Here is a 24,862-nt window from a genome sequence, read left to right as displayed (position 1 = left end):
CCATGTGCTCGCTAGAGGTAGCCTGACTGCCATTAGGTACCGAGATGAGATCCTCAGACCCCTTGTGAGACCATATCCAGAACCACTCCTTTATTGGGGGTATCTTGCTAATTACCTATAATTCCCACCTTTTGTCTATTCCATTTGCACAACAGCATGTGAAATTTATTGTCAATCAGTGTTGCTTCCCAAGTGGACAGTTTGATTTCACAGAAGTGTGATTGACTTGGAGTTACATTGTGTTGTTTAAGTGTTCCCTTTATTTTTTTGAGCAGTGTATATGGCAACTCCAGGGCAGAGAGCCAGGATGGTGGACATTATATATATTTTTCAACCCGAACAGAATAAGAATGCACAGGAACATCCCAATGCGCATCACGAATGCAGTGAGCCAGTGGAAGGTCATGTTGGACTCAGGCATCAGTATTGGACAAGCAATGAATCAAAGCTTACTTCTAAATGATAAGTAGGTAATTTAAGAGCCCAATCCTGGAGGCACAAGATATAGCACACTGGGGGCAAGTTGTAAAAGTTAGGAAGAGGGTGTCAGAGTCCAGGGTTCCGTTTCCTTTCGTTGGAGCCTCTGAGTTTCCTCTGAGTTGCCATGACAAGCAGTCTGCTGCATTTTCTATATCCAGACAATGGTGTTTGAGTGTAATTATGGCAGGCATTTTGGACTCATATAGAATGTGTACAGGTCATGAGTACAGTACACAAATCTGAAAGATGTCTCTAATTTACAGATGATTGTAAATTGAAAATTATTGTAAATTATGTTAGGAGAACCTAGGGAGGTTCTCCTAACATAATTGCATGAGGCTAAACATAGAAAATGACACTTTTCGCTGTCTGAGCCCACTTGTTTTCCTTAGAGTCTATTGAATTGTAATAGACACAACATTAACTGTATGTGTAACTGTATGCATTTTTGTCAGACAGGACCATACAGCACTGAATAACAGCAGATTTGACTTGGAAAGTTGTCTTTTAATCAGCTACCAAAAAGTAAAGCTTAGATTCATCAGAAATATTCATAGTTGATATTTCCGCATATTGTATCTCTGTGTTTATTTCCAAGATGCATTAGGGATAACCTAATGTTGTTTGCTTGTGTATGTAGGGCAGACAACTGACTACTTGTGTTCCACATTTTAGCAATAACTGAGCTTTCAATATTGGGTTACATAAGCTTATGTGGTCCATCCTCCCTGCAGCCAGGCATTATTCTGCACTTTTTAAGTTTAGGGGGTGTGAGACATTAGAGATGTGAAAAAACATGGCTTTGATTTGTTCTACCTCGGGTAGGGGTATCTCAAAAACGAAATCCCTTTTTGAGGATTAGCCACCACCCTATAATATCATATGAGGGGGCGGATGTGTACCAGGGGCATTCATTCGTGACGTAGTTTAATTCATTGGCTGACTTTTTCTAACAGTAAAACAACAAGGAATGCTCCAAGGGACACATCATTACTATTACTCTATTCCTCCATTTCAGGTTTGACATTTGCTGCCTCAAATTTCAATATATACATCTTAAGAAATTGCAAATACTCATGTCTATAGTATATGAATGCATAAAAGTGTGGAGCACATTTATAACTCACAAAATAAATGTGAAGCACAGCCATCCATCAACCATTTTCCCATAGGTACTAGAATTCAATGAACTAAATCAACACACATGACAAACGTGTTCATATAGCCGTGGAAAATACATTTTAAGAGGAAATATGATTCTCTTTGTTTTTTAATCACAGTTGTAACTTGAGGCGTTAGTCCTTTCGAAATGTCATTGGTGACCAGGGTATTTAGAGTGTCCATTTTGCGAGAGAGCAGTTTTTACTCTGTTCTGCTACTTTTCTCAGCAAATTATTCCATAATGACATGAAACGGGGACTGCCTTTGATCTTTAATGCATTAAGAACTCAGTGAAAACTGAGTGTAATATTTGATACAGGCTTTAAATAATGTCCATGGTGATATCCATAATAGTGTCACATGTCGTAATAACTTTTTATATGAATCTTACATAACTATTGACATCTGCTGGCATTTTTATGCTAACTTTTTTACACCTATATTACAAAGCCAAGCTGTTATGTCATCTCGTCACAACAACTGTCATGATTCTTACTGCTGCCAGCGTCATTACATATTATAGACAATCATCTGATGCTTGATAACTTATGTTATGCAAGTCTTACGGCATTGTTGGAAGGTTCTAGTGCATAGTGATAAAAAATGTAACAGAAAGAAGATCCATTGGCTTATACAAGGTAAAATCAAATCACACCAGCGTACCGTCTCGACAATCCCCAGATAACAAGTAGCATTCAACATTGCTTAGGCTATTGACAGTTACCTTATGAATAAGAACCGTATGATTCAGTATTCTACCCAAATCATTACCCTGACATTGTTTTTGTTATGACAAATACACACAGATGTAATTCGGCTGTTTTTTCCAGCACTTTAGACGTATGGGGAAGAGAGCAGGGAATCAAGGGATGTGTTCTCAAAAAGTGTTTATATCGCTAACCCAGGAAGGATGGATGCATAGAAATGCTAAATCGGCTGTGAAATGGTGAAGATCTCAAATATGCTGATCTTGAGTTCTGGGCCACAGCCGAAGGAGAGGCCTTGTACATAATTCATGAGCGCTCTATCTACAATGCACATTTATGTAAACCCAAAGTGAGATAATACCGCAAAGCAAATGCTAATTCACCCACTAACAATATATGAAGATAGTTGATTTGCATATCACCGTTTCCTTCAAAGGTCAGAGTTGTAAAAAATGAGATTAAATAAATAATGCACTTTGATGGAAGGATCAACTATGAGTGAAGTGCATCTCAATTACATTTACTTGTATTGAGATCAATTCCATGGTGGGAAGAGAGGTCATTTGCAGACAATCAGAACTTTTGATAAGGCTAAGTACAAAGATTAATTTTGTAATGCAGTGATGCTTCAGTCAATAAGTTATGATACATCTACATCTGCATTGCTTGCTGTTTGGGGTTTAAATTTGGGTTTCTGTACAGCTCTTTGTGACATGTAAAACAGCCTTTATAAATACATTTGATTGATTGATTGATTGATTGACGATAGTACTGATCATGTGCGTTGCAAATTTGAGCTATTCATGTCATGTGTGACGTGCAATGAAAGTAAGAAATATCCTTCCTTCATCTGTACGCTGATGACTCAACGGTATACACGTCAGCTACCACAGTGAATTAAATCACTGCAACCCTTAAAGGTCCAGTGTAGCCATTTTTATCTCAATACCAAATCCTTTCTGGGTAACAATTAAGTACCTTACTGTGATTGTTTTCAATTAAAATGGTTGTAAAATAAACAAAAATAGCTTCTTAGCAAAAATACATTTCTGCGTGGGAGGGGAAAACAAAAAACAGATCTTACATTAAAAGGAAATTATCATAATTTTCACAGTATTATTCCAAACTTATAGTGTGGAAATATATCTAAAACACAAGGAAATCATGTTTTTGACTGCACTGGGCCTTTAACAAAGAGTTGCAGTCAGTTTTAAAATGGGTGGCTAGTGACAGTCCTAAATAATAATATAAAAAACGAAAAACAAATAATTAGCTAAACTATAAACCTCATCTAAATCTTGTAATAAGTCATATGGCAATAGAGCAAGTTTATGAGACTAAACTGCTTGGTGTAACCCTACATTGTAAACTTACATGGGCAAAATGTATTGATGCAACGTTTACTAAGATGGGGAGAGGTCTGTCGACATACAGCGCTCCTCGGTCTTCTTGAAATAACAATCAACCAAAAGTCCTACAGGACATAGTTTCATCACACCTGGACTACTGCCCAGATATATGGTCAAGTGCTGCAAAGAAGGATATGGGCAAATTTCAGTTGGCCCAGAACAGAGAGGCACTGTACACCTTAACTGTACATGGAGGGCTAGTATCAATAACATGCATGTAAATCTCTCCTGGCTCAAAGTAGAGGAAAGATTGACTGCATCACAATTTGTCACTAAGTCCCAAACAGAGGCTAGGAAACACATAGGACTATATAGAGCCATGGAACTCTTCCACCGCAGGTTACTCAAGAGAGCAGCAAAATCAGGTTTAACCCTTGTGTAGTCTTAACATTCTGTATACTTCCCTTGTCCTAAGAGTCAAAAATGACCGTCTTCACTAAACCCCTAAAATAAAGCAGCTTATTTGAATTTTAACCCCCAAAAATATTTTTCATGAAGAAACAACCTGTTGTTTCAACAACCTGTTAAATGCAGAAAGACTGCATTTAATCAGTGGACACTACTAATTTTTAATACAACACACCTGTCATAATTGTTTTCTTTACTAAAGTTTATTATTATTATTATTATTACCAAATGTACTGCACATACATTTTTTAACAAGACATAGCACTTGTATCGCCTAAGAAAGTAGTAGAAATGTGCAGAAAGTCGTTTTGAATGCATTTTATTGAAGGGAAACAATAACAGTCTTGAACTTTTTTGGCAACGTAGTGATATATTCTTATATACTGTACAATGAGGAATTCAACTACAAAATACTAGTCTTCTCCCATTTTTAGAACATTTGCCCCCACCCACAAGGTGTATAAACATTAACAATAAATAAGAATAAAATAAGATAGTATATTCAAAACAAAAATGTGAAGAAAATAAATCAATCAACTCTAATTAACCTGTTGGGGATGGGGGCGCTGTTTAGACTATTTATGCTAATTGGGTAATTTTTTAAACGGCTTCCCACAAAATCCTTGATCGTACAATATGCATATTATTATTATTATTGGATAGAAAACAGTCTATAGTTTCTATAGGAGTTGAAATTTTGTCTCTAAGTGGAACAGAGCCCATTCTACAGCAATTTCCCTGACATGGAGTCAGATTTGAGAAATGTTGGCCACTCTTCTGAAGTCATTTAAAAGGGCACTGTCGTTGCTATGACTATACGGACACTTCTTACGTCTTCCCCTGGATGCCTTTACGTGATGACGATTCCAACGGGGTCGATTGCTCGTTCACAGGCCCTACAAATGAAAAAACCCTGAAGCTAGTCATTCTTTGGGAGCTGCGTCATGAGCCTAGAGGACACCGGCGCGCACCTGTTCCAAGCGTTAGTTTAGCCTGTTATATTTCTCCGGTCATCTTTTCACTCGTTTTAGGAGTTAAAAACATCATAAGGTAGTTAATTTAAGGCGTTTTATAGCAATTTATATCCGTTTAGTGCGATTTTGGGACATTTATTTTTGCAACGATGTGAAAAGTTGGGCACGCTTTTCAGTTCATCCCGAACGCAGTTGACATTTCCACATGGCAAGAGGACAGCTTTCCACCAAAAGACGATTTCTCCCAAGAAAGGATCCTTTGCCCAAGATACTGATGGAAGAACAGCTCAAGGTAGGACATTTTTATTATGATAAATCGTGTTTCTGTCGAAACATTTTAGTGGCTTAGGACGCCATGTTTTTTGACGTAGCTTCGCTTGGCGCAAACTGTATTGAAAAGTAAGGATAAATTAAAAAATGTAATAACGCAATTGTATTAAGAATTAAATTGTCTATCAATCCCTGTCCACCCTATATTTTTTAGTCACGTTTATGAGTATTTATGTATAAGAGTAGATCACTGTCTAAGTGGCGCAAGGACTTTTTCTTTACCAGCTTGTCTACATTTCACATTGTCTAACCATGATTTTGGTGGCTAAATATAAACATTTTCGATCAAACTGTATATGCATGTTGTAATGTGATGTTACAGGAGTGTCATCGGAAGAATTCTGAGAAGGTTAGTGAAAAAATTAATATCTTTTGGCGATGTTGACTTTTATCGCTCACTTTGGCTAGAATCAATGCTGGGCTGCTAATTGCTATGTGCTAAGCTAATATAACGATTTATTGTGTTTTCGCTGTAAGACACTTAGAAAATCTGAAATATTGTCTGTATTCACAGGATCTGTGTCTTTCGATTCGTGTATGCTGTGTATTTTTACGAAATGTTTGATGATTAGTAGTTAGGTAAACACGTTGCTCATTGTAATTATTCTAGTCCATTTGTGATGGTGGGTGCAATTGTAAACTATGCCATCTACCTGAAATATGCACTTTTTTCTAACAAAACCTATCCCATACCATAAATATGTTATCAGACTGTCATCTAATGAGTTTTTTTGTTGGTTAGGGGCTATAAATATCTTAGTTTAGCCGAATTGGTGATGGCTACTGGTGTTGGTGGACAAATAAAAGATGGTGGATTATGCTAATGTGTTTTTAGGTAATAGATGTACATCTTTACATATTGTGTCTTCCCTGTAAAACATTTTAAAAATCGGAAATGTTGACTGGATTCACAAGATCTGTGTCTTTCATTAGCTGTATTGGACTTTAATGTGTGAAAGTTAAATATTTTAAAAAAATATTTTTTTTGAATTTCGCGGCACTGGTTTTTCAGTGGGGGGGGGGGGGGGTGTGCCGCTAGCGCCACGCTGATCCTAGACAGGTTAACACATGTAGGACAGTATGCATGTGTGTGTGCCTGGACTTTGCAGATGTATTTCTCACATGTGCAGTACATAGTATTTGTTTTACAGTCCTTTGGGGTCAGAATTGGCATCTCCTCCTCTTGCCTGCCCCATCTGCAGCCTCAGGGGAATCAGGACAAGTTTCAGCACCCTGAACAGCTTTCACAAGCGCTGCAGAGGCTGCTGTGCCGAGGAGGAGCTCCCTTTTCTGAATGTATGGGGTTACAAGTGCCTTTTCCAGCTGCCCCAGGAACACCCTCCTCTTGTTCCACTTATCAGGCATCCAGGCAGGGTGAATCTTGTTCCATATCACAAAGGCATTGTATAAAGACATATCAATGATGTTTTGGAAGATGACCAGGGGCTAGCAGGCAGTCATCCTCCTGCAGCTGTAAGTTCCAGTCACCTTATTCAGGTTGTCCACGCCTCCCTTGTTGTGGTTGTAGTCCAGGATGATGGCTGGGTTCTTGTCCACACGATCACTGATCTCAGCCGTTTTCTGCAGTGTGCTCAGGAGAACCACATTCTTGTTCCTCTTTGGGAGGTAAGAAACTAGAGTGGTGGCGAGGGTGAAGGTAAACTTTGATGAGAAGGCCTCTCTCCCCCTTGTTGCGAGGAGTGGAGGGGGGAGCTCAGGCTTGTTCTTTCTAACTGTGCCAACCATGGTAATCTTCCTCTTCAGGAGCTGCTGGCTGAGTCCAGTCAGTAGCACACATAATCTACATTTCTCATTGTGTGTGTGTGTGTGTGTGTGTGTGTGTGTGTGTGTGTGTGTGTGTGTGTGTGTGTGTGTGTGTGTGTGTGTGTGTGTGTGTGTGTGTGTGTGTGTGTGTGTGTGTGTGTGTGTGTGTGTGTAAATTATTTTATAACTGCCAGGTCAAAATTGACCCAAAGACGTTCTTTGGACCCTGGTGATGTACAGCTTTCATGGATATATGACCAAAGGCGATGTTTCAGTTTTGCTAATGTTGGGGTCACTCTAGGAAAAGTCATAACATTTCAAGTTGAAAAAATATCATTTAGGGGGTTTTCTCTGATGTTAAACATAGCGGCTGGTAATCTTTGACCCTTTAGACAACGCAAGGGTTAAAAAAAAACATAAAACAACACCTCACGGAACAACACGGACTGTGACGTGACACAGATGCACATACACACCCTCTATACACACACACAAATATTGTTTTATAAATGTTATATTGTAAATGTAAATTGCAGAAATGTTCATTTGTATGATGTGCTGTTTAACCATGATGTATTTCTTTATTCCTGTTCGGATCCCAAGAAGAGTAGCTACTGCCTTGGTAGTAACTAATGGGGATCATAATAAATATGCATGGACTAACGATGGGGGACCATATGTGTGGAAAACACTATGTTACAGTAGTATCACGTTTTATTAGCATCTTTTCGAACAATAAATTCAGATTCAAATACTTGTCTGAATTACTATTTCAATGCTACTCACCTCTCAGGCAGCCTACTATTTCCTGCGTTACAATAATGCAGAACCAGCACCAACATATTTATACATGCAGCCTAAGTCCACCAGAATAAACTCCTAACTCGTGACTGGGCTGAGGTGAACCACAGCATGACCACTAGCCTACTGCTAGCATTCCTCTCCATAAATCATCAGCCCCTCACCTCCCTGAGTCTTTTCAATCAATCCACCATCCACCCCCCTCCGGTGCAGGCTCTCTTGGTGATGATGGGTCCAGACACTCCTGCTGGGAGAGGAATAGTGAGTGGGCCATGGGGAGAGGTGCTATGCTAGGATAGCTAGGCGCACCGCTGAGCTCCTCTGCTGTTCAATTAAGACAACTCACCTCAGGTACCTAGAAAAACTCCCCTCAGGTACCTACAATACCTGTAGGCTTCACAGGCTTTGTCTTTCTTCCTGATACAAGAGAATAGAGGAGATGCCTCCTTATTATTAAAGATTCACACTGCAATTCGTAATTAATCGTGGTTTGGGGCATTGTGTCAAGAAGTGCAATCGATAGTCGACTGTTGAGCGGAGCACGTGAGCGGGGTCTTTTCTGTCCATGCTGAGGGTATATTTTACCGTGAAGCAGTAACCCCGTGAGCTCATCAATGTGATTTAATCAACATTCCTTGATAATTTTATTGACCCTGCTTCGAGTGCAATACGAGCTGGGTTTGCACTTTTGGGACCAGTCCATTGGCTCCCATTGCACCAGCCAAGCTATTTTATGCACAGCTCATGTCATTTTAGATAGCTTTCAAATACTTTTTGAACCCAAGTCTGCTACTAAGCATGACTCTACGTACGAGTATCAGCTGTGGTTTTATGACTTTGTGGCTGTGCAAGCTAGGGATCTGCTCTCCATATACCAGTCAACATCGCTGCAGATGATGGTGATATGAACTGGGTCTCCATATACCAGTCAACATCCCTGTAGATCAAAGCAAATCAAATCAAATGTTATTGGTCACATACACATGGTTAGCAGATGTTAATGCGATTGTAGCTAAATGCTTGTGCTTCTAGTTCCAACAGTGCAGTAATGTCTAACAAGTAATCGAACAATTCCCAACAACTACCTAATACACACAAACCTAACAAGTAATCTAACAAATTCCCTAACAACTATCTGATACACACAAATCTAAAGGGGTGAATGAGAATATGTACATATAAGTATATGGATGAGTGATGGCTGAGGGGCATAGGTAAGGTGCAGTAGATGGTATAAAATACAGTATATACATGTGATATGAGTAATGTAATATATGTAAACATTATTGAAGTGGCATTATTTAAAGTGACTAGTGATCCATTTATTAAAGTGTCCAGTGATCGGTTCTCAATGTGGGCAGCAGCCTCTCTGAGTTAGTGATAGCTGTTTAGTAGTCGGATGGCCTTGAGATAGAAGCTGTGTCTCAATCCCTCGGTCCCAGCTTTGATGCACCTGTACTGACCTCGCCTTCTGGATAGTAACTGTGTGAACAGGCAGTGGCTTGGTTGGTTGTTGTCCTTCTTGATATTTTTGGCCTTCCTGTGACATCGGGTGCTGTAGGTGTCATGGAGGGCAGGTAGTTTGCCTGCAGTGATGCATTGTGCAGACAGCACCACCCTCTAGAGAGCCTTGCGGTTGAGGGCGGTGCAGTTGCCATACCAGGCTGTGATACAGCCTGACAGGATGCTCTCGATTGTGCATCTGTAAAAGTTTGTCAGGGTTTTGGGTGACAAGCCAAATTTCTTCAGCCTCCTGAGGTTGAAGAGGTGCTGTTTCGCCTTCTTCACCACACTGTCTGTGTGTGTGGACCATTTCAGTTTGTCTGTAATGTGTTCACCAAGGTACTTTAAACTTTCCACCTTCTCCACTGATGACCCTTCGATGTGGATACGAGGGTGCTCCCTCTGCTGTTTCCTGAAGTGCACGATCATCTTCTTTGTTTTGTTGACATTGAGTGAGAGGTTATTTTCCTGACACCACACTCCCAGAGCCCCCACCTCCTCCCTGTAGGCTATCTCATCGTTGTTGGTGATCAAGCCCACTATTGTTGTGTCGTCTGCAAACTTGATGATTGAGTTGGAGGCATGCATGGCCACGCAGTCATGTGTGAACAGGGACTACAGGAGAGGGCTGAGCACACACCCTTGTGTGGTCCCCAGTGTTGAGCGTCAGTGAAGTGGAGATGTTGTTTCCTACCTTCACCACCTGGGGGCGGCTCGTCAGAAAGTCCAGGACCCAGTTGCACAGGGAGGGGTTGAGACCCGGGGCCTCCAGCTTGATGATGAGCTTGGAGGGTACTATGGTGTTGAATTCTGAGGTGTAGTCAATGAACAGCATTCTTACATAGGTATTATTTTTCTCCAGATGGGATAGGGCAGTTTGCAGTGCAATGGAAATTGCGTCATCTGTGGACCTGTTGGGGCGGTATGCAAACTGGAGTGGGTCTGGGGTGGCCGGTAAGGTCAACATCCCTGCAGATGACTGTGATATGAACTAGGTCTCCATATACCAGTCAACATCCCTGTGGCCAACGGGAAGTAATCAAACCACTGATAAGCTCTAACCAGAGTCATTATAAAACTAATAATGGGCAAATGTGTTAATTAATGACCTGTAACATCATCTGCTTCTGGTGTCTTAAAAGCTGCTGTATATGAACCAAGGCCAGGGAACCACAGTGGATTGCATGCAGCCAAAATAGCAACACTCTGAGTGCAATTAAAGAGCAAAGGCAGTTGTTCTCAACAACTGAAAGAGAAGGTGATTTATTTATGTTATGTTATAATGGCGAGTGGCGCGTGCTTGGATGAAGCTTGGGGACCGAACTGAGCTTGCATATTGAGAAGTCCATTATAAATCATTTGAAATGTTCTTGGAATGTTTGAATCCTCACATCCCAATAATATATTATAGGATGCAATGTCAGCTGTGCGCATGTAAATGCACGTGCGTGCGTGCGTGCGTGCGTGCCTGTAGCTGCGTGTGTGCGTGTGTGCATGACGAACTTCCAAAATGGGCAATTTCAATGGAATGCCTTGAAGATACTCTAATCAACTTGTTTGAGGAAGGGTGAAAATCAATGAACTCAATTAATAGTGCATTTTCTATGTTTTGGGCTCAGGCTTATCTGAAACATAGCAGCTACTTCAGAAAGCAGCCATTCTTCACCCTCTGCCTTTTTCATACAGTAGTTACTCTGATAATGACTGTGTCGCATTTGATAAAACACGTTTGCATATCATTTCACACATGGTTAATTAATTTCTCAAGCTCCTTAGCAGCACACTCAATGGTGCTTCGTTCCATACTTCTGAACTTGCTCTGTAATTAAAATTCTAACCAAAAAACGCTGTTGAGAGGTAATTCGACTGAGTCTACTAGCAGACCACAATAGGTCTCAGCCAGTTCTTTGCAGAAAGTCACTATTGCATAGGGGTTTATATAGTTTTTTCCCTGGAGCAAATTCAAATGAAAACAGTGTTTGTGCCATATAAATACTAACACATATTTCACTTCCTTCCTTCTTTCCTGTATGGATGAAAGAAGGTTCATGGAAACAAACTACATCGTTACACTTCTGTGCTATGCTCTCACCAATCCACTCAACTTTGATCAACAGCTGAAGGACCGAAGCAGTAGAGGCCGGAAAGATGTTAGGCAATGGTATTGTAGGTATTAGGACTGAGCAAACATCTTCCCCCTCTTTGATGCAACCATTGCTCAATAGCAGACATATTGTTTTGAATGCACAATGGCAGGCGGCTTACGAGTGTTCCACTGCCAGTTGACGTTCATTGTCATGAATCTTGCCATGAGCAATTTCCGCTAGACCGGCCAAAAATTTGCATTTTGGTCTTAATTTAAGGTTAGGGTTAGGAATTAGGGTTAGCAGTGTGGTTAGGGTTAAGGTTGCAGAGCTGCCTCCATGGCAAGATGCATGACAAGAGTCACTCACTGTGCAACAGTAGTCAATAACTGTACTGTAGATGTGTTAGCTTGAATCCATTTCATTTGCCGGAACCATTTGACCATGTGAATTATAAATAGCACCTCTCATCGATACATATCATCTCTGTTTCTCTGCACCTCTCCCCTCCTTAGACTTGTTTATTCACTGGTACCTCTGGGAGACTCAGAAAGCAGTGTTAGGCGATTGTGTGTGGCTATGCTAGCCTATAGCTGGGCAGATAGCTCTCCGTCCCCTGTGACTTGCTCAGATGTACCAGCACTGCTTGTTTCCTGCATCGTTAACCCTTTGCTCTCTCACAGTGTCTGGTGGAGAGAAGCTTTCTAGGGCAGAGTACTGTATGAGGGCCTACTATGAATAGAATGTCCCCTTGCGCACAACATACTATAAAAACATGCAGAGTTCTGGTTGCAGGCTCCTCGAGACAAGATGCTTCTAGATGGTTCTTTAGCTCTAAAATGCCTGCAAACATTTGCATTACAAGGTCAGATTGTCATCTTATTAAGAGTGTATAATGATCTAATTTTAAATATGGTTGGCATTCATCTCGCAACACTTCTGAGTGGGAAAAATAGGCCTACAGTACATTGCCCATAGTTAACAGTCTTGGCACTAACGCAGTCATAAAATGGCTCCTGTCGCAAATATTGTGATGCCGCTGATTGCAGATTTTGTTGCCAAGCCTCTCTTTTTATTTCCTTAACAATAACAATGACAGAGGACAGCTGGTAATCTGGCTGTTCTATTATCATCCCCTTGTTCGCTTTGTTTAGTCCTTTCAAATTGGCACAAAAACAGGCACACCTGGGTTTGTATACCTTTGATTGGACAACAGCTTCGGTTATAACATGACACACTGAAGAACAGCCCTTGTCTCTCCTCCTGAAAGAACACAGAATGATCACCTTGAGCGTGGTATTTAAATCAAATAAGCGTTTTACATCTTAGTCATTTAGCAGACGCTCTTATCCAGAGCAATGGGTTTAAGTGCCTTGCTTCAGGGCATATCGACAGATTTTTCAACTAGTCAGCTCGGGGATTCGAACAATCGACCTATCGGTTACAGGCCTAATGCTCTTAATCGCTAGTGTCATATACTGTATGTCAGATATTCTCTGTAACTGCTCGGTACAGATTTGATGGATTATACCCTGATTCACCCTCCTGAAATCTTGCTGGTAAAAATAGGCTGCAGCCTACAGGACCTCTGTCATACAGAGTGAGTCATACAAAGTCAATATTTCCATTGTACGCTAACATCACACGGAACGGATGCGTGTATATACGCAGGTCGTAGAACTGAAACAGGTGCAGGACTGAGGAGGGTCTTTTGTGGTGCTTAACTGATGCTCAATACGTGCAAGCTCGACTGACAAGGTCACAGGGCTAATTTAGACCTTAAAGATACATCGGTTCCCTATATACATTCACAAACACATCACCGATTTGTATGTATTTCTCCCTATTCATCTCTTTCCCAGTCACTGGGCGATCACCCTCCATCAGTAGCGTGTTTACCAAAGGCTTTTGACACAGATGAGGGTACCTCAGGCTGGCCTGTCTCAGTGTGTAAGCATTCCCGATGACATCAATAAATAAAAGGAAACACCACAGCCTCACATTGCGTTAGGTGTCGCACGGCCCCGCTTGCAAATTCCACGTTGTTACACGCTCTGGTGGAACAATGGGATGAATATTTAATCCACATTAAAAGCATGGTTTCTACCAGATGGAACTAGGGAGCCATAGTGGTGTAAAACACTCCTAAGAGGCTTCTATTCGTGGAATGTGGAATGTTGCAGGCATGCGCTCTGTAATGTATGCCTCCAGACAATGATGATGCTTTCCATTATCAAAAAACGCCTCCGTATGCCATCACCTCCTCATCCCACTCCTCCTCATGTCCTGGACTTGTGCTGAATGGCAAATAGAATATCTGGAAACTGTCAGACGATGCAGAGTTTCCGCTTTGGGAATTTCACTTCTGGGTCATCAATGATGATGGAAAAGACATTCTGACACAAATGGGCCTCCTCACACAGCTTATTGTTTTCTCTTGATTCATAATGGTATATTCCCTAAATGGGATGTACGTGCCAGTGTTCTGTTGATATATTTCAAAGCAAAATAGTGCTGTCAATTCCCGAAATGTTCTCTGCTCATTTGAATGGAAGACCAAATATTAATGTCATAAAAGTGATTTATTTAAATTGGCCATTAATACATAGTAATCATGATGAAGAGAAAAAATACTACCATAAAAATGTGGGTATTAGGGTTAAACAGTAGCTTTCATTAAATGGGTCAGACATGTACAATTGCCAAACATCTTTTTAACTAGGCAAGTCAGTTAAGAACAAATTCTTATTTACAATGACGGCCTACCCCGGGCCAAAACTTAACCCGGATGACGCTGGGCCAATTGTGCACTGCTCTATGGGACTCCCAATACTGCCCAGTTATGTTACAGCCTGGAATTGAACCAGGGTCTGTAGTGACACCTCTGGCACTGAGATGCAGTGCCTTAGACCGCTGCGCCACTTGGGAGCACCAATCATGTCTGCTCTTTGCTTCACGGAAACATGGCTCACACGAGAGATGTTATCGGAGTCGGTGCAGCCAGCTGGTTTCTTCACGCATCGCACCGACAGAAACAAGCATCTTTCTGGTAAGAAGAGGGGCGGGGGGTATGCCTTATGATTAACAAGATGTGGTGTGATCATAACCACATACAGGAACTCAAGTCCTTCTGTTCCCCTTACTTAGAATTCCTCACAATCAAATGTCGACCCCATTATCTACCAAGAGAATTCTCTTCGATTATAATCACAGCCGTATATATCCCCCCCCCCCCCCCCCAAGCAGACACATCGATGGCCCTGAACGAACTTTATTTGACTCTATGTAAACTGGAAACCACATATCCTGAGGCTGAAGTCATTGTAGATTTTAACAAGGATAATCTGAAAACAAGACTCCCTAAATTCTATCAGCATATCGATTGTGCAACCATGGCTGGTAAAACCCTGGAACATTGTTATTCTAATTTCCGCGACGCAGATAAAGCCCTCCCCCGCCCTCCTTTTGGAAAAGCTGATCACGACTCCATTTTGTTGCTTCCAGCCTACAGACAGAAACTAAAACAGAAAGCTCCCGCGCTCAGGTCTGTTCAACGCTGGTCCGACCAATCTGATTCCACGCTTCAAGACTGCTTCAATCACGTGGATTGGGATACAACATTGACGAACACGCTGATTCCATGAGCGAGTTCATTAGAAAGTGCATTGGCGATGTCGTACCCACGGCAACTATTAAAACATTCCCAAACCAGAAACTGTGGATTGATGGCAGCATTCGTTCGAAACTGAAAGCACGAACCACTGCTTTTAACCAGGGCAAGGTGACCGGAATCATGACCGAATACAAACAGTGTAGCTATTCCCTCCGTAAGGCAATCAAACAAGCTAAGCGTCAGTATAGAGACAAAGTAGAGTTGCAATTCAACGGCTCAGACACAAGAGGTATGTGGCAGGGTCTACAGTCAATCACGGATTACAAAAAGAAAACCAGCCCCGTCGCGGACCAGGATGTCTTGCTCCCAGACAGACTAAATAACTTCTTTGCTCGCTTTGAGGACAATACTGTCACGATCGTGTGGCGGATTAACGGACCAAAATGCAGCTTTTGGAAAATAAGCCATCTTCTTTTATTATACCACGAAGATGAACAAGACACAAAAACACTTTAACAAAACAACAAAACGACCGTGAAGCTACAAACATTGTGCACAAACATACAGGCTACTAACGTTCTTACATAGACAATTACCCACAACCAATGAGAGCCTATGGCTACCCTAAATAAGGCTCCCAATCAGAGACAACCGAAATCAGCTGTCTCTAATTGGGAACTCATTCAGGTAACCATAGACTCTCCTAGATAACTAACCAACATAGATAACACTAGACATATACACTCAACACAAAACCATCTACTACACCCCATAACCCCTTTACCAAATAAACACCCAAAACCAACAAAACATAAACATTACCCATGTCACACCCTGACCTAACTAAAATAATAAAGAAAACAAAGAATAATAAGGCCAGGGCGTGACATAACCCCCCCCTTGAGGCGCGAACTCCGGGCGCACCATACACAGTCTAGGGGAGGGTCTGGGTGGGCTCCCCACCACGGTGGCTACTCCGGCTCTGGTCGTAGTCCCCACGTCACCACAGTACCTAACCACCTCCTAGGCCTCCTCCAAACGACCCCCCTCCACATTAACCCCATTGCATTAAGGGGGAGTTCCGGACTAAGGGACAGCTCCGGACTAAGGACCAGTACCAGGGTAAGGGGCAGTACCAGGGTCAGGGGCAGTACCAGGATAAGGGGCAGTACCAGGGTAAGGGGCAGCACCAGGGTAAGGGGCAGCACCAGGGTAAGGGGCAGCACCAGGGTAAGGGGCAGCTCCAGGGTAAGGGGCAGCTCCGGACTGAGGAATGGCAGCTCCGGACTGAGGGACTGCAGCTCCGGACTGAGGGACTGCAGCTCCGGACTGAGGGACTGCAGCTCCGGACTGAGGGACGGCCCATGGCTGGCTGACAGATCTGGCTGCTCATGGCTGGCTAACGGATCTGGCTGCTCATGGCTGGCTGACTGATCTGGCTGCTCATGGCTGGCTGACGGATCTGGCTGCTCATGGCTGGCTAACGGATCTGGCTGCTCATGGCTGGCTGACGGATCTGGCTGCTCATGGCTAGCTGACGGATCTGGCTGCTCATGGCTAGCTGACGGATCTGGCTGCTCATGGCTAGCTGACGGATCTGGCTGCTCATGGCTAGCTGACGGATCTGGCTGCTCATGGCTAGCTGACGGATCTGGCTGCTCATGGCTAGCTGACGGATCTGGCTGCTCATGGCTAGCTGACGGATCTGGCTGCTCATGGCTAGCTGACGGATCTGGCTGCTCATGGCTAGCTGACGGATCTGGCTGCTCATGGCTAGCTGACGGATCTGGCTGCTCATGGCTAGCTGACGGATCTGGCTGCTCATGGCTAGCTGACGGATCTGGCTGCTCATGGCTAGCTGACGGATCTGGCTGCTCATGGCTAGCTGACGGATCTGGCTGCTCATGGCTAGCTGACGGATCTGGCTGCTCATGGCTAGCTGACGGATCTGGCTGCTCATGGCTGGCTGACTGATCTGGCTGCTCCTGTCTGGTTGGCGGCTCTGGCAGATCCTGTCTGGTTGGCGGCTCTGGCAGATCCTGTCTGGTTGGCGGCTCTGGCAGATCCTGTCTGACGGACGGCTCTAGCGGCTCCTGTCTGGCTGGCGGCTCTAGCGGCTCCTGTCTGGCGGACGGCTCAGTGGGCTCATGGCAGACGGGCGGCTTTGCAGGCTCATGGCAGACGGGCGGCTTTGCAGGCTCATTGCAGACGGATGGCTCAGATGGCGCTGGGGAGACGGATGGCTCAGATGGCGCTGGGGAGACGGATGGCTCAGATGGCGCTGGGGAGACGAGCAGTTCAGTCAACGCTGTGCAGACGGCAGACTCCTGCCGGCTGAGGCGCACTGTAGGCCTGGTGCGTGGTGCCGGGACTGGTGGCGCCGGGCTGGAGACACGCATCTCAGGGCTAGTGCGGGGAGCAGCAACAGGACGCACAAGACTCTGGGGACACACAGGAGGCTTGGTGCGTGGTTTAGACACTGGTGGTAAAGGGCTGGAGACACGCACCATATAGCTAGTGCGTGGAGGAGGCACTGGTGGTACTGGATTGGGGCGGGGAGGTGGCGCCGGAAATACCGGACCGTGCAGGCGTACTGGCTCCCTTGAACGCCGAGCCTGCCCAACCTTACCTGGTTCTATGCTCCCCGTCGCCTGACCAGTGCGGGGAGGTGGAATAACCCGCACCGGCCTATGTAGGCGAACCGGGGACACCATGCGTAAGGCTGGTGCCATGTACGCCGGCCCGAGGAGACGCACTGGTGACCAGATGCGTTGGGCCGGCTTCATGACATATGGCTCAACGCTCAGTCTAGCCCGGCCGATACGTGGAGCTGCAATGTACCGAACCGGGCTATGCACGCGTACAGGAGACACCGTGCGCTCTACTGCGTAACACGGTGTCTGCCCGTACTCTCGCTCTCCACGGTAAGTACAGGGAGTAGGCGCAGGTTTCCTACCTGACTTCGCCACACTCCCTTTAAGGCCCCCCCCAAGAAATTTTTGGGTTGTACTCACGGGCTTCCAGCCTTGTCTCCGTGCTGCCTCCTCATATCGCCTCCTCTCGGCTTTCGCTGCCTCCAGCTCTTCACGAGGGAGGCGATATTCTCCAGGTTGATCCCACGGCCCCTTACCATCCAGTATCTCCTCCCATGTCCAGAAATCCTTTGTGGGTATGTCCTGTTGCCGCCTTCCATGCCGCTTGGTCCTATGGTGGGTAATTCTGTCACGATCGTGTGGCGGATTAACGGACCAAAATGCAGCTTTTGGAAAATAAGCCATCTTCTTTTATTATACCACGAAGATGAACAAGACACAAAAACACTTTAACAAAACAACAAAACGACCGTGAAGCTACAAACATTGTGCACAAACATACAGGCTACTAACGTTCTTACATAGACAATTACCCACAACCAATGAGAGCCTATGGCTACCCTAAATAAGGCTCCCAATCAGAGACAACCGAAATCAGCTGTCTCTAATTGGGAACTCATTCAGGTAACCATAGACTCTCCTAGATAACTAACCAACATAGATAACACTAGACATATACACTCAACACAAAACCATCTACTACACCCCATAACCCCTTTACCAAATAAACACCCAAAACCAACAAAACATAAACATTACCCATGTCACACCCTGACCTAACTAAAATAATAAAGAAAACAAAGAATAATAAGGCCAGGGCGTGACAAATACAGTGCCACTGACACGGCCCGCTACCAAAACCTGCGGACTCTCCATCACTGCAGCCGACGTGAGTAAAACATTTAAACGTGTTAACCCTCGCAAGGCTGCAGGACCAGACGGCATCCCCAGCCGCGTCCTCAGAGCATGCGCAGACCAGCTGGCTGGTGTGTTTACGGACATATTCAATCAATCCTTATCCCAGTCTGCTGTCTCCACATGCTTCAAGAGGGCCACCATTGTTCCTGTTCCCAAGAAAGCCAAGGTAACTGAGCTAAACGACTACAGCCCCGGAGCACTCACTTCCGTCATCATGAAGTGCTTTGAGAGACTAGTCAAGGACCATATCACCTCCACCCTACCTGACACCCTAGACCCACTCCAATTTGCTTACCTCCCCAATAGGTCCACAAACGACGCAATCGCAACCACTCTGCACACTGCCCTAACCTATCTGGACAAGAGGAATACCTACGTGAGAATGCTGTTCATCGACTACAGCTCAGCATTTAACACCATAGTACCCTCCAAACTCGTCATCAAGCTTGAGACCCTAGGTCTCGACCCCGCCCTGTGCAACTGGGTACTGGAATACCTGATGGGCCGCCCCCAGGTGGTGAGAGTAGGTAACAACATCTCCACCCCGCTGATCCTCAACACTGGGTGCGTTCTGAGCCCTCTCCTGTACTCCCTGTTCACGCAGGACTGCGTGGCCATGCACGCCTCCAACTCAATCATCAAGTTTGCGGACAACACTACAGTGGTAGGCTTGATTACCAACAACGACGAGACGGCCTACAGGGAGGAGGTGAGGGCCCTCGGAGTGTGGTGTCAGGAAAATAACTTCACACTCAACGTCAACAAAATAAAGGAGATGATCGTGGACTTCAGGAAACGGCAGAGGGAGAACCCCCTATCCACATCGACGGGACCGTAGTGGAGAGGGTAGTAAGTTTTAAGTTCCTCGGCGTACACATCACGGACAAACTGAATTGGTCCACCTACACAGACAGCGTTGTGAAGAAGGCACAGCAGCGCCTCTTCAACCTCAGGAGGCTGAAGAAATTTGGCTTGTCAACAAAAGCACTCACAAACTTTTACAGATGCACAATCGAGAGCATCCTGTCGGGCTGTATCGCAGCCTGGTACGGCAACTGCTCCGCCCACAACCGTAAGGCTCTCCAGAGGGTAGTGAGGTCTGCACAATGCATCACCGGGGGCAAACTACCTGCCATCCAGGACACCTACATCACCCGATGTCACAGGAAGGCCATAAAGATCATCAAGGACAACAACCACCCGAGCCACTGCCTGTTCACCCCGCTATCATCCAAAAGGTGAGGTCAGTACAGGTGCATCAAAGCAGGGACCGAGAGACTGAAAAACAGCTTCTATCTCAAGGCCATCAGACTGTTAAACAGCCACCACTAACATTGAGTGGCTGCTGCCAACATACTGACTCAACTCCAGCCACTTTAATGATGGGAATTGATGTAAAAATGTATCACTAGCCACTTTAAACAATGCCACTTTATATGATGTTTACATACCCTACATTACTCATCTCATATGTATATACTGCACCCTGTACCATCTACTGCATCTTGCCATCTTTATGTAATACATGTATCACTAGCCACTTTAAACCATGCCACTTTTATGTTTACATACCCTACATTACTCATTTCATATGTATATACTGTACTCGATACCGTCTACTGCATCTTGCCTATGCCGTTCTGTACCATCACTCATTCATATATCTTTATGTACATATTCTTTATCCCTTTACACTTGTGTGTATAAGGTAGTAGTTGTGGAATTGTTAGGTTAGATTACTCGTTGGTTACTACTGCATTGTCGGAACTAGAAGCACAAGCATTTCGCTACACTCGCATTAACATCTGCTAACCATGTGTGTATGTGACAAATTAAATTTGATTTGATTTGATTTAGGAAGACAAATTCAGTATTTTCTCCAATAATTCTGGCTTCTTGTTAACGTCTTGATGGGAGATGGTAAAGATGAGCTTTGCTGCAAAATGTCAGCCATTAAAGAATTTACCAGAGTGTAGTATATCTCTTTTCATATGTAATGTCATTATACCAAGCCATGGTAATAAGCCCAGTGGTATATCCCCCTGTTCCTAGCACTAGCTTTTAAATGAGAAGTGGTGGGGACTCCTGCATCTGAATTCATCTGATCTGATCAGAAACACAATTATGCCTTGCTCTCTCATAATAAACCCTGGTTAAGTGGGTTTGATAATTCATTTATTTATATTAACTCTATTGCTCCGCGACAGTAATGGATGTCTTTCATTAATGAATGAAGGATTTCGCCCTGGCTTGGCTTTCTTGTTCTGTAACTTAAAACCGATTGATAAATGAAAACTTTTAGGAGATTGTATTGAGCAATTTAGAAAATACTGCCAAGAAACAAATTGCTGAAGAAATCCTAGTATTTTATTTTCCCTTTTTCCCTCTCTCCCTCTCTAGTAATCAGGTTGCTGGCTCTTACAGTCGGTCTAATTGAAGAAAATCTAAATGCTTTCACATTGATTTTTCAATTTTTTAACAACATAAAAAATGTATTGCTCTCTAGTGGTCTACATGCAATGAATTTCTCTGGCGATGGCTTGTGATTTGTTAAAATGTTATTGAAGAGGGGTGGAGCGGAGAGGAGTGGAGAGCGGGCTGAGGGAGTGCTACAATGTCACACATAGCGCTGCTCTCTTAGCCTGGTGTTATTGACAGATGTTGTGTTCTCAGGCTGCCAATGGGTCGTCTTCATGGCTGCCGTCGCCGAGGATTCTAAGCAGGTGGTCAATTCCTGTTTAAGTTAAAACGTTATTGGGATTAAAAAATAATTATTTTTTAATAGGCACCTCAAGCATTACCCTGTCAACTTGATTCAGTTTCTCCCTTGTATGGAGCGCTTTTCACCTAGGGACTCAACATTTTGGCTAGACATGGACCCAGGTGGGCAGCAAGGGTTCAGACACGGACCCAGGTGGGCAGCAAGGGTTCAGACACGGACCCAGGTGGGCAGCACGGGTTCAAACACGGACCCAGGTGGGCAACACGGGTTCAGACACGGACCCAGGTGGGCAACAAGGGTTCAAACACGGACCCAGGTGGGCAACACGGGTTCAGACACGGACCCAGGTGGGCAACAAGGGTTCAGACACGGACCCAGGTGGGCAACAAGGGTTCAGACACGGACCCAGGTGGGCAGCAAGGGTTCAGACACAGACCCAGGTGGGCAGCAAGGGTTCAGACACGGACCCAGGTGGGCAACACGGGTTCAGACACGGACCCAGGTGGGCAACAAGGGTTCAGACACGGACCCAGGTGGGCAACAAGGGTTCAGACACGGACCCAGGTGGGCAACAAGGGTTCAGGGTCCAGGTGGGCAGCAAGGGTTCAGGGTCCAGGTGGGCAGCAAGGGTTCAGACACGGACCCAGGTGGTAACAAGGGTTCAGACACGGACCCAGGTGGTGACAAGGGTTCAGACACGGACCCAGGTGGGCAGCAAGGGTTCAGGGTCCAGGTGGGCAGCAAGGGTTCAGACACGGACCCAGGTGGTAACAAGGGTTCAGACACGGACCCAGGTGGTAACAAGGGTTCAGACACGGACCCAGGTGGGCAGCAAGGGTTCAGACACGGACCCAGGTGGGCAGCAAGGGTTCAAACACGGACCCAGGGGGTAACAAGGGTTCAGACACGGACCCAGGTGGGCAACACGGGTTCAGACACGGACCCAGGTGGCAACAAGGGTTTAACATTTGGGAGAGCACTCATTATGTATCATACGTTATTCACATGCAACTCACAAGCCCTTAGAGTTAAAGTTATTCTGACTAGTGTTATTCAGTGATGTTCTTGAGTCTTTTTCGTACACATTAATGATTTATTTGGCATGCGAAGAACAAGGGTAGCATGTACATAAACAAGCCCATAAAAAGGGGGGCTGACTGGGTTATAGCCTAATGGCCTGAGGGTCACAGCCAGTTCTCTGGTTCGGCTACACTTGGTCGACCCCAGTGTACTACAGTGTTTGCTGATTAGCTATCCACATTGACAGCCAGGCATAGTTCATTCGGCACACTTATTTATACCCTTGAGGAGGAGTACAAACTTTAGCTAAGGCAAATACTAATCTGAAGTGGTGTAAAGGTCTGAGTTAAGATGCAAGTTGAATTCTGTCAAAAAGTACTTAGCAATTGTTTTAAGATAAGCACAGAGCCTATATAGTATTTAGTAGTATTTAAATATGGCTCTGGATAAACATGTTGACACGTCATGAAATTGCATTTTTGTAATGGTCAAAGCTGACATGCTCCTGATGTTGTTGATCTACTGTAAGGCCTCTGATGTCTCGTTGTTGCATACCCAATACAGTATATTGACTTTCAAATGTCAGTAAATAAATGTATGTACTCCTGACATATAAAGGGAAGAGAAATAAACAAGATCAAATAATATTTGTGACAAGCTATTGTGCTATTGTGAATAACTGCTTGTCACGTTCCTGACCTGTTTTCCCTTGTTTTGTATTTGTTTAGTATGGTCAGGGCGTGAGTTGGGGTGGGCATTCTATGTTATGTGTTTCTATGTTGGGTTCGTTGTATTAGCCTGATATGGTTCTTAATCAGGGGCAGGTGTTTTACGTTTCCTCTGATTGAGAACCATATTAAGGTAGGCTGTTCACACTGTTTGTTTGTGGGTGATTGTTCCTGTGTCAGTGTTTGTGCCACACAGGACTGTTTTCGTTCGTGTCGTTTATTTCATTCGTGTGTTCCTTCCTGTTCGTGCTTTCATGTTATATGTTCACAAGTTCAGGTCTGTTCACGTCGTTTATTGTTTTGTAGTTTGTTTAAGAGTTTTTCCGTCTTCGTCTTTCTTCAATAAACAAATATGTATTCAACCCACGCTGCGTTTTGGTACGATCCATGCTCCTCTTCAGACGAGGAGGAAAACGACCGTTACACTGCTATCCAGAGGCTGCAGGCCACAAGTGGAGTAGTCTGTAAAACTATATTTCCTTTCAATGATCCCCTTTCAATTCAGAATTATATTTTGTAACTGAACTTCAAGGCGCTGCAGGTGTAAACAATGTTATAACAAACCCTATCTTCTGTAATTCCTTTTTTGCTCTGAAGGCCGTCTCTGTCTGTTTTCATGGTGTTATTGTATTAAGAGATTTTCTCATCTGTGTTCTAGTGTCTGTCGGGCAATAACAAAATGCTATACCCTAGCCAAGCCTGTGGGAATAATTTAAAATCTCTTAAACTGACAGTTCCTGAAATTGGGCACTAGAATGACTTAAAAATGTATATGTTGACTTGACTTATTTTACTGACTTCCCACTGTTCTATAAGTCAGAAGACAACCATCCAGACCAATGTTCCCTCCAAAACAAAATCCGTCACAGGTAATTTCAGCTCTGCTGAGTGCAAACTTGAACATTGTGAAAATTCTGTGCAATTCCAGTGATCATTTACAGTGAACACTGAGGTTGTACCCGCTTGAAGTTACAGTTTTAACAGTGGCCATGTAGGCTACTGTGGCTATTTGATCAAAATGTAGGCCTACCTGGAAATATCTGTTCTATCATTCAGCCTAAGGTAGCAGCCACTGTGTGGTGTTCAATGTAGGCCTATATTCCATGAGACTATTGAAAATAAACATTAATGGCTTGACATAAACCTGTTTCTCCACTTGTCCTTCAGACAAGGAGGTGACTGAAAATATTGTTTTGTTGTTTGATGCAAGAAACCAATTTACAAAATAAAATGTATTTTTATTCCCATACCACCATTATTACAGAGAATCAGACAAATTATGCTACCCTCTGCTTATTGTCTACTTAGCTTATTCAAGCCTATCTCAAAATACAACTCTGCCCTTTAAGACAAAATAAATAAGCTCT

The sequence above is a fragment of the Salvelinus fontinalis genome, chromosome 41 (genome assembly GCF_029448725.1).
Source record: "Salvelinus fontinalis isolate EN_2023a chromosome 41, ASM2944872v1, whole genome shotgun sequence".
Lineage (NCBI taxonomy): Eukaryota > Metazoa > Chordata > Actinopteri > Salmoniformes > Salmonidae > Salvelinus > Salvelinus fontinalis.
This window is presented reverse-complemented; position numbering follows the sequence as displayed.